The sequence below is a fragment of the Pinus tabuliformis genome, chromosome 2_1, assembly GCF_031772625.1.
Source record: "Pinus tabuliformis cultivar Carrire ecotype Pingquan chromosome 2_1, CPIR1, whole genome shotgun sequence".
Taxonomy (NCBI): domain Eukaryota; kingdom Viridiplantae; phylum Streptophyta; class Pinopsida; order Pinales; family Pinaceae; genus Pinus; species Pinus tabuliformis.
This window is the reverse complement of record NC_142299.1, coordinates 528,320,752-528,333,767: the sequence shown is the minus strand read 5'-3', so window position 1 is coordinate 528,333,767 and position 13,016 is coordinate 528,320,752.

Sequence of the window (13,016 nt, the reverse complement as noted above, 5' to 3'; positions counted from 1 at the left end):
AACAAATGGGTTGAGTTTGTTGACATGTGTAGGTTGAAAGGAGACTTCTAGAAGACCCTTATGTGGCACCCCAAGGCCAAATTCGAATTTGGTTGGAAAGAATCATGGGATCATGAGGATATGTGTCACATCTCCTAATTGTATTGTAACTCTAAAAAGACATGTGTCTTATCAGTTCCTATTTTGATTAGGACTCTAGAGGTAGAGGGAGAGATTCATGGACTCTCATTAATGAGATGGCTCTCATCTTTTTGTATAAATAGGAGATCTCTCTCCTTCATTTGCTAGTCTTTCCTTTAGTCTTTTCTTAGTCCTTTTAGTTTGTTAGTCCCATGGCTTTTGAAAGCTTTGGAGAGCTTTGTTGTACTTTGCACTTTTGAAGAAATTGAATAAACCTTTGATGTTCTCAACATGGAAGGAGATGTGAAGTAGATGTCATGGAGCATATTAGGATGTAAGTAGAGTAGATTTCATTTTGTAAATATTGCTTTGTAGAATGTAAGGTAGATTAGATTTTCATTCATGCAATTTTAATTTATGCAAGTTATTTTCTCCGGGGATTGTGTGTCTTTGTTGTATTTGCTTTATCTCTAATGGTATTTTCAGTTGTCATATTCATAAGTTGCTGCCTTTATTTTATTTTTCTAGCTTGATTTATAGTTTAGTTTCTCAAGTTGTATGCTAACATATTGATGGTCTCTTTATCATAAGTTGTTCATCTTTAAGAGATCAGAATATTAATAAATTACAGCTTGCTTTGAGTACTTTTTAGACTAATCTCTAACTACTTCTTAATCGTGTTTCACATAATCCCATATGTTGGAAGCAGAGAGTTAGGAAGAGTTGAACATTATAACTGGTCTTTAAAGTGGATTTTTCTTATTTTGATTACTTTTTAGACTTATTTCTAGCTACTTCTTAATCGTGTTTCACATAATCCCATATGTTGGAAGCAGAGAGTTAAGAAGAGTTGAACATTATAACTGGTCTTTAAAGTAGTTTTTCTTATTTTTTTTGCAGCAGCATGAGTAGTGACTAGTGCCATTAGAAAGTGGTTTTTATGCTTTGCTTTCAGTTTCATTTCAAGTTATTTCTTTCAAGCTCTTTCTTTGCAAGTTTAATGTACAGTTTGAATTACTACATGCCTTCAAGTTGATTGTAGATTAATGATGCACATAGCCTTCTAATGAACTAATGACATGATAGAATCATCTTTTCCTTTTGCTGCAGCAACAAGGATACTGGGTCTCATAGTCATTCTTTCATTATTTGATTATTGCATGTAAGAACAAAACCCCAAAAACAACATAAACTATAAAACAACGAAGTAAGAGAAAGGTTAACTAAGCACATATAGTGCACCACACTTCATCAGTTTGCGATACCCGGATTGATAATTTATGTAGAGCAATTTAAGACATTAAATTGACTAGACATTTTGGCGCCGTTGCCGGGGAAGTGTAATTAGGAGACCTTATTTCTTACATCTAAAAAAAAAAAATTAATAATCCTTGAGTATGCTCTCCTCTTGCACTTTGTGTGATCTAGAGGATCAGAAAAAGGATTGTTAAGTAGAAAAAAAGTTAATGATTCTTGAGTATGCTCTCCTCTTGCACTTTGTGTGATCTGGAGGATCAGAAAAAGAATTATTATGTAAAAAAAAAAAAAAAGAGACAAAATAAACTTCAACATTTCAATTGATTCAATAAAAAAAAAAAAAAAATGAAACTCAACTGCTTTGATAGGTTCAAATTGTCCAAAATTGTCTGGTTATGCTTGGTAGTGGTCTTCAAAACACTGTATCCTGTTCAAATAAGGTTTTGCAATTTAGCTGCAGAAACTGCCCTGATTCCGCAGCTATCTGACATTTCCGCAGCTAGCTGACAATTCCGCAGCTATTTCAAGGTTTACCAGGTTACAGGCATCTAATGAAAAAACCGACCACATGGGCATCTCCAGAATTGTCCCGACATGGATCCTATCCTAGTCACCCATCTTAGATCGGTGAAAAATCAGCCTAGGACCTCAATCAAAGTCTTGTTTTTAGCATGTTTTTCTTGAAGTATTTGCTGCCTGAAATTGAAAATCATTAATCCTTTTTTATAAAATTTTACAATTTCAGAAAAGAAAAAAAGAAAGAGAGAAAAACAATCTATGGCTATCTCCATTCTTAGTTTTCACTGTGGCTTCAATAAAAAAAATATATATGCCTCCCTGTTCAAGCTTTGACCTGTTGATTCCTGTAGGAGGCATCCATCATTTAGTGGTAGACTTTTCAGTTGATTTCACCTTTGGATAGCTACATTATCGATTATAAACAAAGGGTCGAATTCTTGAAGGTAGCCTCTGGTGATCCATTAAATTATTAAGGGCAGAGTAGTCATTTTTCTCCAAGGGCGAGAGCATGTAATCTGATTACATTTGCTGGCAAAAGAACAAATTTGTTAGCTGAATTTTATGTTATTTCAGGGGTCAAATCCTCTTACTATTGGAGCCAATTTCCTCTGCCATTATATCCATCAGATTACAGGTCTACTTCATGGGATGAGTTCAACATTCACCATAATTATTTGGAGATTGATCTGAGTTAGAATGAATCAATAAGATCAATTGCTGCCACTTAGATTTCTGCCACCTACAAAACCTGTGATATAAACAACCTGAGTGCAAGTTCAACAAAATTCTTAAGTTGATTAAAAACAATCACTACAACAATTGTTTGGAAACATTTCAGATACCCTGTGACCATCAGTTGCCCCAATTCTTCAACTTTGCCCCTCTGTCTAAAGATCACAAGCCTAACAGGGTTGAGAACAGGAGCGTATTGAGCAAGCCGGGGGCAATGTTATGTGGGTGATTCTTGTACTTGTTGAACCTGTCTAACACCTGCAAAACAATAAATCAAGCCAAAAAGCCGAATGCAACAAATTCATAAAGTGCAGAACAGAAAAAATTGATAACTCAGAAAACGTAAACAGTAGAAAAACGTCAAACTTTACACGCTCTATTTGCCCAAATGGTAGCGAATTTCAAAAAACTAAAACATGGGTGTTTTTTCCATGTGGGTTAATTAGATAACCCAGAAACTGTTTGAGAAATTTTGTGGCAGTTTGGGAGAAATCTTCGATCCTTTGGAGCCTCTTTTTTGCCGCCGCGTGAAAAAAATTGAGTTATTAACTGACAGTTTGATGTATTCCGCGTGCCTGAAGAAGGATAACGCCAATTTGATTATGTGCTGGACTCTTTGCCACCTCTACCACGTCCTCTGCCCATATGCCACCCGTTGCAATTCATTAAAACTAGCAGTGATCCAAGTGAAGATGGCTCTGTTACGTAAGCCAATTACATACGGCTCTTCACAGCCGCATAACTCCCGCTGCAAACTACAATTTATCTTCACATTCTTCCCTTATATTTCGTTGCTGCGAAGTGCATGTTTTTCTTCTTGTTCTTCATCGTTTCTGCAAGATTCGAGCGCGTGACTCCAGTCATAGGCGGGGGAAGCACTTCAGAGCACAGCACAGTACTAATCACAAGTGACCGTCCTGGAGTGATTAAAGGAACTCGCTTTTCTACCAGCAACTGTTATGGCAAGTGTTTCATTATCATAAACATTTCTCCATGTTATGGCTTTGGTAGAATTGCTAGGACTTGGATGACACTCTTGAGGGTGAGGTTCATCAAAAAGCATTCACAATTCTTTCTTGCCAAATTTAAAGTTTCACAAATATTTATACACAGATGGGGAGTCGAAGAAGACCGTTTCTGGACCTAAATCAACCTCCTAGTGAAGAAGAAGATTCTGAAATGTTCCATGCATTTCATTCACTCATCCACATTTGTTTTTTTTTTCTTCTCTTCCACGCACACAGCCACTCCATTTCACAGTACTTTCTACACTCTGCACTTTCCGCAGCCAATACAGCGTTTCCGCAGCCAATCCCAGATTCCGCAGTTATTTTGTTAAACTCTAGGTTGCAGGTGTCATCAAGCAAAACAAGTCACATGGGTAGCTAAGGAAATGTCAGTACATGGATGGTGTCCTATTCATTCGATCAAATTTGATGAAAAAGACCCAGGTCAAAGGGAAGTCAAATTGTGTGTTATCACAAAGTCGCCACACTGAGTCGCCACACTAAGTCGCTACATGTCAAGAAAAAAAATAATAATTTTGAATCAATGAAATGAAAAAGTTATTTGCTCACTTTTCTGAAGGTATTAATTAATTTTGGACTGATGATGAAATATGAATGCCTAACTTTGTATTCAAGATTTTTAGCTATAGAACCGTGCACATTCCGCAGCTGTTCTCTGATTCCGCAGCCAAAAAAACCTCATTGTTCAAATCAGCCTATCTTTCTCATACAAAATCAGATTTTGATGATTTAAGTACCATTGGAAAGGTCTCAACAAGATCTATACAATGAGAAATATGTCATTAGAGTTTGAAATGGAAAATAATGAAATAAATTGCTGAAAAGAAGCAACATCAACTTGAGGCACTAATTCCAAAGCAGGTATAAATTCTTTTGATTTTTCCTTTGAGAACTTGTTTCATTAATACAAATTCTTAGTTTTGTGGGTAAATATCATAATTAGAGAGATTGATCACCTCTCTCCTTTGATAATCTTACATTCCATTGCAGAAGAAGTATTAGTTTTTTTGCAGGTTCCAGGAGGAAGGACAAATGGCTACAAGAGAATGGTGTCTCTTTAAGAGACCAATTTGTTTCATAAGAGGATGATCAACAACAAAGAGGAAATATGCTGATGCAAAATCAGATCCAAACACTTGAAAAACCTTCAGATACTATTGTCTCCATCACATCCATACTTCATAATAAACCATTCACCTCATTTTCCTCCATATTTTCCATTTACATTCACATACATTTTCCATCTCTTTTTGTCCATTCATAACCCACAAATAAAAGCAAGAGGCTCATTCACATGCTTATTTCCATTGCCATTTCTGTTCTCCATTGCCATTTTCCATTTTCATCTTCCATTCCTTGTCATTTTCATTCTGCAAATAAGCCCTGCTTCAATGCAAATTATTGAGTCCATAGTCCTTTGAGTCTAAGTTCTTTGTAAAAACACCTTGAGGTTTGCATGCCTTAATGGCAAGTCCTCATGCTGACAAACAATGGGAATACATTAATGTCCCTTGTTCGTTAGATCTTCTAGGTGACTCGACATCAGCAAATTCATTCATACCTAGCAAGATGTGTTTGGGCATCTTGACTCTCATTGTCATCAATGGTGAGAGTGATCGTGTTGACTAGTGGCATTCATTAATGGCCACAAAGCCAACAATTTCCTACTATGTTCAACATCAGAACATCTTTTCACATAGTAGGAATTGTGCCAATGAGTTTTGAAGACATGAAGACTATTATTTTCAGCATTTTGGAGCAGATTCAGCAAGTTTTAGTAGAAGCAATAAAAAGTCATCTTATCTCTCCATCCATGACTCCTCTTGATCAGCCACTTGAAGAAGAAAATGATCAGAAGTTTTCAGCCACTACACATACAACTCATCCATTCCAAAGGGTAAGTGAAGGTATGACATTTTCTAACTTTTAACCATAGAATTCCATAAAAAGCTAGAATGATAATTGTTGGAAAAACATTTCTCTTCCTCATTTCATAAAATTGCCAATACCATCAGTTTGGGGGGGGGGGGGGGGGGAATACATTAATATTCATATCTTTCCATGTCCATATCATATTCAAGAGCTCACATACTTCCAACATATATTAAATATTACATTGCTATTATGAGCATACAATGGCTTTTGAAAAAGTGCTTAAAGGATAAATTGGATACAAACAAAATCATGGTTGTCACACAAGAACCAACCATCATGCAATCCAATAAAGATATACTTTGCAACAATAATCAAAATATCATTACGCAAAGTTCAAAGATCAAAATAGAAGGCAACAAAATAAAAAAATGGTTGTAACACAAGAACCAACCATGTTGCAATTCAAGTGAAACACTTTGCAGAAATATGAAGTTATCAAATGATATCATGCAAAGTTAAGCCAAAGCTCAAGGATCAAAAGAGTTAATGTAATTTATATTGCATGAGGACATGCAATAGCTTCAGTTGGGGGGTATGTTGAGTCTTGAAAATGTCATTCATTTGCATTACACTTTCACTATTATGTCCATTATATCACCTCCATTTCACCTCCATTTCACTACTATGTCACCACATTCATCCCACTTTCATTATCATTGGGCCACCTTTATGTTTTTCCAATATTTATTATTTCTAAGTCTTTTAAGTGAATTTGTGGTTAAACATTAGAAAATAATGTGCATATGCTTATACCTAACAAATGGGTTGAGTTTGTTGACATGTGTAGGTTGAAAGGAGACTTCTAGAAGACCCTTATGTGGCACCCCAAGGCCAAATTCGAATTTGGTTGGAAAGAATCATGGGATCATGAGGATATGTGTCACATATCCTAATTGTATTGTAACTCTAAAAAGACATGTGTCTTATCAGTTCCTATTTTGATTAGGACTCTAGAGGTAGAGGGAGAGATTCATGGACTCTCATTAATGAGATGGCTCTCATCTTTTTGTATAAATAGGAGATCTCTCTCCTTCATTTGCTAGTCTTTCCTTTAGTCTTTTCTTAGTCCTTTTAGTTTGTTAGTCCCATGGCTTTTGAAAGCTTTGGAGAGCTTTGTTGTACTTTGCACTTTTGAAGAAATTGAATAAATCTTTGATGTTCTCAACATGGAAGGAGATGTGAAGTAGATGTCATGGAGCATATTAGGATGTAAGTAGAGTAGATTTCATTTCGTAAATATTGCTTTGTAGAATGTAAGGTAGATTAGATTTTCATTCATGCAATTTTTATTTATGCAAGTTATTTTCTCCCGGGATTGTGTGTCTTTGTTGTATTTGCTTTATCTCTAATGGTATTTTCAGTTGTCATATTCATAAGTTGCTGCCTTTATTTTATTTTTCTAGCTTGATTTCTAGTTTAGTTTCTCAAGTTGTATGCTAACATATTGATGGTCTCTTTATCATAAGTTGTTCATCTTTAAGAGGTCAGAATATTAATAAATTACAACTCGCTTTGAGTACTTTTTAGACTAATCTCTAACTACTTCTTAATCATGTTTCACATAATCCCATATGTTGGAAGCAGAGAGTTAGGAAGAGTTGAACATTATAACTGGTCTTTAAAGTGGATTTTTCTTATTTTGATTACTTTTAAGACTTATTTCTAACTACTTCTTAATCGTGTTTCACATAATCCCATATGTTGGAAGCAGAGAGTTAAGAAGAGTTGAACATTATAACTGGTCTTTAAAGTAGTTTTTCTTATTTTTTTTGCAGCAGCATGAGTAGTGACTAGTGCCATTAGAAAGTGGTTTTTATGCTTTGCTTTCAGTTTCATTTCAAGTTATTTCTTTCAAGCTCTTTCTTTGCAAGTTTAATGTACAGTTTGAATTACTGCATGCCTTCAAGTTGATTGTAGATTAATGATGCACATAGCCTTCTAATGAACTAATGATGTGATAGAATCATCTTGTCATTTTGTTGCAGCAACAAGGATACTGGGTCTCATAGTCATTCTTTCATTATTTGATTATTGCATGTAAGAACAAAACCCCAAAAACAACATAAACTATAAAACAACGAAGTAAGAGAAAGGTTAACTAAGCACATATAGTGCACCACACTTCATCAGTTTACGATACCCGGATTGATAATTTATGTAGAGCAATTTAAGACATTAAATTGACTAGACAATAGGTATAGGTACAAGTATAGATATAGGTACAGGTACACGTATAGGTACAGGTACAAGTACAAGCATAGGTACATGTATAGGGGATTTGGATGCAAACTATTTTATCATGGTAGATAGTTTGGTGAGATTCTGAGACAAGATCTATGTGCCAGATTGTAGTGAACTCAAGAAGCTTATCTGAGGGAGTTTCACATCAAGCCATATTTAGGTCACCTAGGATATCAAAATACGTTGACAACAGTGAAGAAGTTCTATTATTGGTCTTATTTGAAGAGAGACATACAAAGTTTTGTGGCTAGGTGCTTGGATTTTTAGCAAGTGAAGACAAAGTGTAGGCATCCAGGTGGTCTACTACAACCTATTCTAATTCTGGAATGGAAATGGGAGATCATTTCCATGGATTTCATTACACGTCTTCTAAGGACAATGAGACAACATAATTATATTATGGTCATGATCGACAGGTTGAGCAAGGTAGCTCACTTCATTCTAGTGAAGACTACATATTTAGCTAGTGAGGTGGCATAGGTTTTCATCAGGGATATCATAAGACTACATGGTGTTCTAAAGAAGATTTGTTAGACATGGATATGAAATTCACTTCCAAGTTTTGGAAGTATATATTTACAGGTTTTAGTACAAAGCTTTCCTCCAGTGCAATCTATCATCCACAGATAGATGGACAAACAGAGAGCGTCAACTGGATCTTGGAGGATATGTTGAGGACGTACATGATGCACCAATAGAGAACATGGGAGGAGTATCTTCCACTGGTTAATTTTTCATACAACAATGGTTATTAGGAGTCATTCACGATGAGTTCTTTCGAGGCACTATATGGGTGGAGTTGTAATACTCCCATAAGCTAGAGTGATCTAGTGAACACAATACTTATTGAACCATATATGTTGGAAGACATGGAACAAGAAATGCAAGTTATAAAGAAGAATATAAAGGCAACACAGGATAAAAAAAAAATATTTATGAAAATCAACAAATGACATTCAAAGGGTTTCAGTTTGGGGAGAATGTGTATTTGCGAATCAAGCCCAAGAAGAGCTCATTAAGTGTTTGATCATGTACCAAGTTGGCACCATGACATTGCAGGGCTATTGAGATCCTTGAGAGGATTGGACTAGTGGCCTCCAACAATGAAATTACATGATGTTTTCGATGTTTCAATGCTTAAAAGGTATATAAAGGATGTTGATCATGTTATTGATTGGTCTGTATTATAGGTGGAGCAAGAAGGATAATTTCAGTCGGAGCCTCAATTCATATTGCAGTGGAAGAAACTCATGCTCAAGATTAGAGCCATAGAGAAATTTCAAGTGTAGTGGAATCACTTTGAGCCCAAAGAAGCTACATGGGAGATGATGAATCAATTGCATACCATACATATCCTTCTTTGTTTTTCTGTTGAGGCAAAGCAATTTTGGTATGCTGTTTGGAATATCTTTGTTGATGTTTTGGTATATATACATATGTATATGGATGTGAATGCCTCCGTGAGCTAATTTATAAATCTCCAATAAGTAGTATGGTTTCTATCTTGTCATGTTGTCATGATGTTTTTCTTTTGAGCTGGCCATTCATTGTAAATATTGCAATGAGCTAAGTTATAAAGCTCCATGGGAACTATGTTTGATTTTAAATGGTTTTTTTGAGGTCTTGTTGTGGTTTAATAGTGAGGATGGTGTTCCCCAAGGGCAAGGGGTCTGTAACAACCCGAAAAGTTCATGTAATAAAAGTTAATAAAGGAAAAATAAGACCACGGTTAAGGGACACATTCTAAGCTGAATGTTGGGAAAATATATCCTATTGAGCATCAATGGATTTGTTTATGGCTAATGGAAATTCATAAAGGCAATGGCTAAGGCATTAAAAAAGGAAAAAATGTATTTTTGACACATTTATTTATGAAAATAAAGGAAAATAGGAGAAAAGGAACGTGAAAGGTCACAGGTTGCATGTGAGGAGGAAATTGAAGGAAAATAATGGAAAAATAAGAAAATAGAGGCCTCATTGGTAAAGAGGATTCTGAGGATCAATTTGTAACCTTTTGGCCAGTTAAATTTTGGAGCTCTCTCATTATTCTCTCTCCTTCTCTCTCTCTCTCTCACTCTTGTACACTTAGAGTTTCTTTGATATTTATAGCTTTGGAGCAAGGAAAGGAAAAGCAAGCAAAGGAAGGACATGGAAAAGAAAGGAAAGAAAAGATCAAGTAAGGAGTAGCAAGATCAAGAAGCTTCAACAAGAATACTTGTAGGTAACATATTACATGTGTGGTTTCCTAGCTGGTTTTGACGTGCATGGTTTTGCATATTGGTATATGGTTCTCTTGTTGTCAGTGGCATGGGTTTTTTGGGTTAAGACAGTGGTTTCCGGTCTTATATTTCCTTTTTATGGATAGCCATGGTAAGATGGGATTCTTTTCTCGATTTTGAGCTTTGGAATTGTTGGATGGTTTCAAAATCAGGGGGAGGAGGTCTCAGGAAAACCCCCAAAGGCCTAGGAATCCCTTTACTAGTTTTTGTGGAATACAGGACAAAACCTAAGGGTGGAGTCTCGGTGGTCCTAGTGATTCGGTGTGGATTGCGGTAAATCATGAGAGACTAGTGTCTCATTTTAGGGCCTAGTGATATGGTGTGGATTGTGGTAAAACCTAAGAGACAAGGAGATGGAAAATTCCTCAAGGATAGTGATGGATTCTGGAGGAATTCCTAGCTCGGTTTGGTTTTGTGATCTCAATGTTGGTTTTGGTGAGATCATAGTTTGGTGAGGGTGGAGGTGGTTTAACCTCTAGATTCCCTTGATTGTTTTTGGATTGGTTTATATATGATATCCCACATTCATGCTTGGAATATGGCACAGGGATGACTGGCTGAAAGGAAATTTTGGTTCAGCCATTTCTATGGTCGAGTGGTACATGGAAGTCCTGAACCTGATCGACTCTTGCTTATGTTTAATAAAAGTAAGCTCTCTTGGTTTTGTTCTTGTTATTATGTGGCCTTAATAGTGTTTATCTCAAGGTTATTTACATGGTTTAATATTGGTTATAAGAATAATTATATGATTGGTTATTGTCATGACTATTTCTTGTATTTACTTGTAATTGAAAGGATAATGGATGCAAGACCTAATTGATGTCATAACAATTAAAGGAAGATGATGGTGATCCTTCTTGTTAAGTCTCATATGAGTTATCAATCATTTATTCTTTGCCTTCTATTCATTTCCTCTAGATTACATTGATTCCAAATGTTTGATAAAATGTTAGTCCCATTTGGGGATGGTGAGGCCTAGTCCCAAAGTCAGTTTTGATTGTAAGTCTTGTTAATATGTAATTTATGGACTCTAAAAGCTACAGGGTTTTCTGGGGAGTGACTTGGATTATGGGCTTGAAAAGTGGAAAAAGTCCTAGGGTCACAGGCAAAGGTCTAGGAGAAAAGTCCCCAAACACATGCAGGCCTTGTTGTGCGAGATCCTCGAGGCTCCCAGGCATACCCTTGTCCATATCAAGGGAGCGCCCAAGGGTTTATTGGTCTAAAAGTTAGTGGGACCTAGGGGGATGGTTAGGTGAATGATTGGGATGCATTATGAGAGTCTTGTAGCAGGTGCAGAAGGCCTGGTATGGTGTGTTTCCATTCATTCCACTTCCTTAAATAACACATAGGGAGTCAAATCATATCATAGTAACTTCTCGTTACATGTTTACCCTGGTTGGCTAGTTACTTGGATAGATGTGGGAAGAGGGTCATTACAATTACAAATCATATAAGGATAACGAGGTTTCTTTTTCTCATTAGAAGGTTCATTTTCAGGTGATTTTTTGAGAAGAATTTTTCTTTTCTTTACCTTTCCCCTTCTTCTTACCTCTAGATTGTTGATTCTTGCCAATAGATGATTCTACGACATTAATTTCGGAAGTAACTTTAGGAGAAATGTTTTCACTGGGTGAATCTTGTATAGACAAAGTCTTAGTGTTTTTAGAATTCTTCTTAGAGGATTTAATTTTTGGCTTTTGGCTAATAGGACCAATTACACCATCAACAGTGTGAGATCCTGTAGGAGTTGAATCTAGTTGATCTAAAATTTTTAGGCAAGGCAGATTTGGGATCTTTTTGTACAAAGTGTCGGATTGTGTATAGACAAGGTCTAGGTACTAAGAACAAGAAATTACCCTCTCTTTTGTTGCAACACCTCTTTAGCAACATCCTTTGTGATATCAGGAAGTAAAGATTTAGTGAACCATTAAGCTAATATTTGGTCTTGAATATAAACTTTGACTGAATGATGCCTACAACACAAATTTCATTAAATTTGGAAGTTTTCAATGGATCTAGAATTTAGAACTTTAACTAGATTAAGTTTTTTCAAAATGAGGAATTAGAAAGTCACTTAGTTCACTAATTTTAACGTAGATATTCACCATTTTTTGTGTAAAAATTATCATGATAAACTTTATAAAAAAATTTATATAAACTTGCTAAAGCAAATCTTTCACATCTTAATCTTGGATTCCTTACATTATCTGTTTTAATAGTTTTTATGGTTTATATTAAAAGATATTTTTTTTAAGGTTATTTTATGAAAATAATGATGTGTATTTTACTATAATTAACCCATTTAATTATAATCAGATATAATAAATATCATCTATGTGTTAAGCTACAATTATTACTAAGAAAGTGTTGGCACAATTTAAAAGTCTATCGCCTTTGCAACACTAATAATATGGTTGAAGATTAAAAAAATCTCATAGATCATCTAGTTTATACTCATATTGGAATTAAATTTCAAACTATATGTGAAGCTACCAACCTTCTTGATTGTTTAACTAAACAAAATTATGATGATCTTGAAACACTTCTTTTAATACTTTTTGAGCATATAAACAATAAAATTCGAAATAACTTTTAGTAATATCTTTTTACCTTCTTATATACTATTTTTGGTCTTAGTGGATAATAATCATCATTATCACCATCATAATTACATACTATTATAGGAAGTTTGCACCATTTTAGAGTTGAGGAGAAAACAAAAATAGTATCAAATTAAATGTTGAATGTGAGTAGTAGCATAATTTATTTTTATTTATTATTTTTACTTTTATGTTAATAAAAAAGTTGATTGAGGCTTGCTTAATGAATAATAGATTAATATACAAGATACATATTAAGTATAAAGTTATTTAATGACAAATGATCTTAGTGATGTGTCCAATAT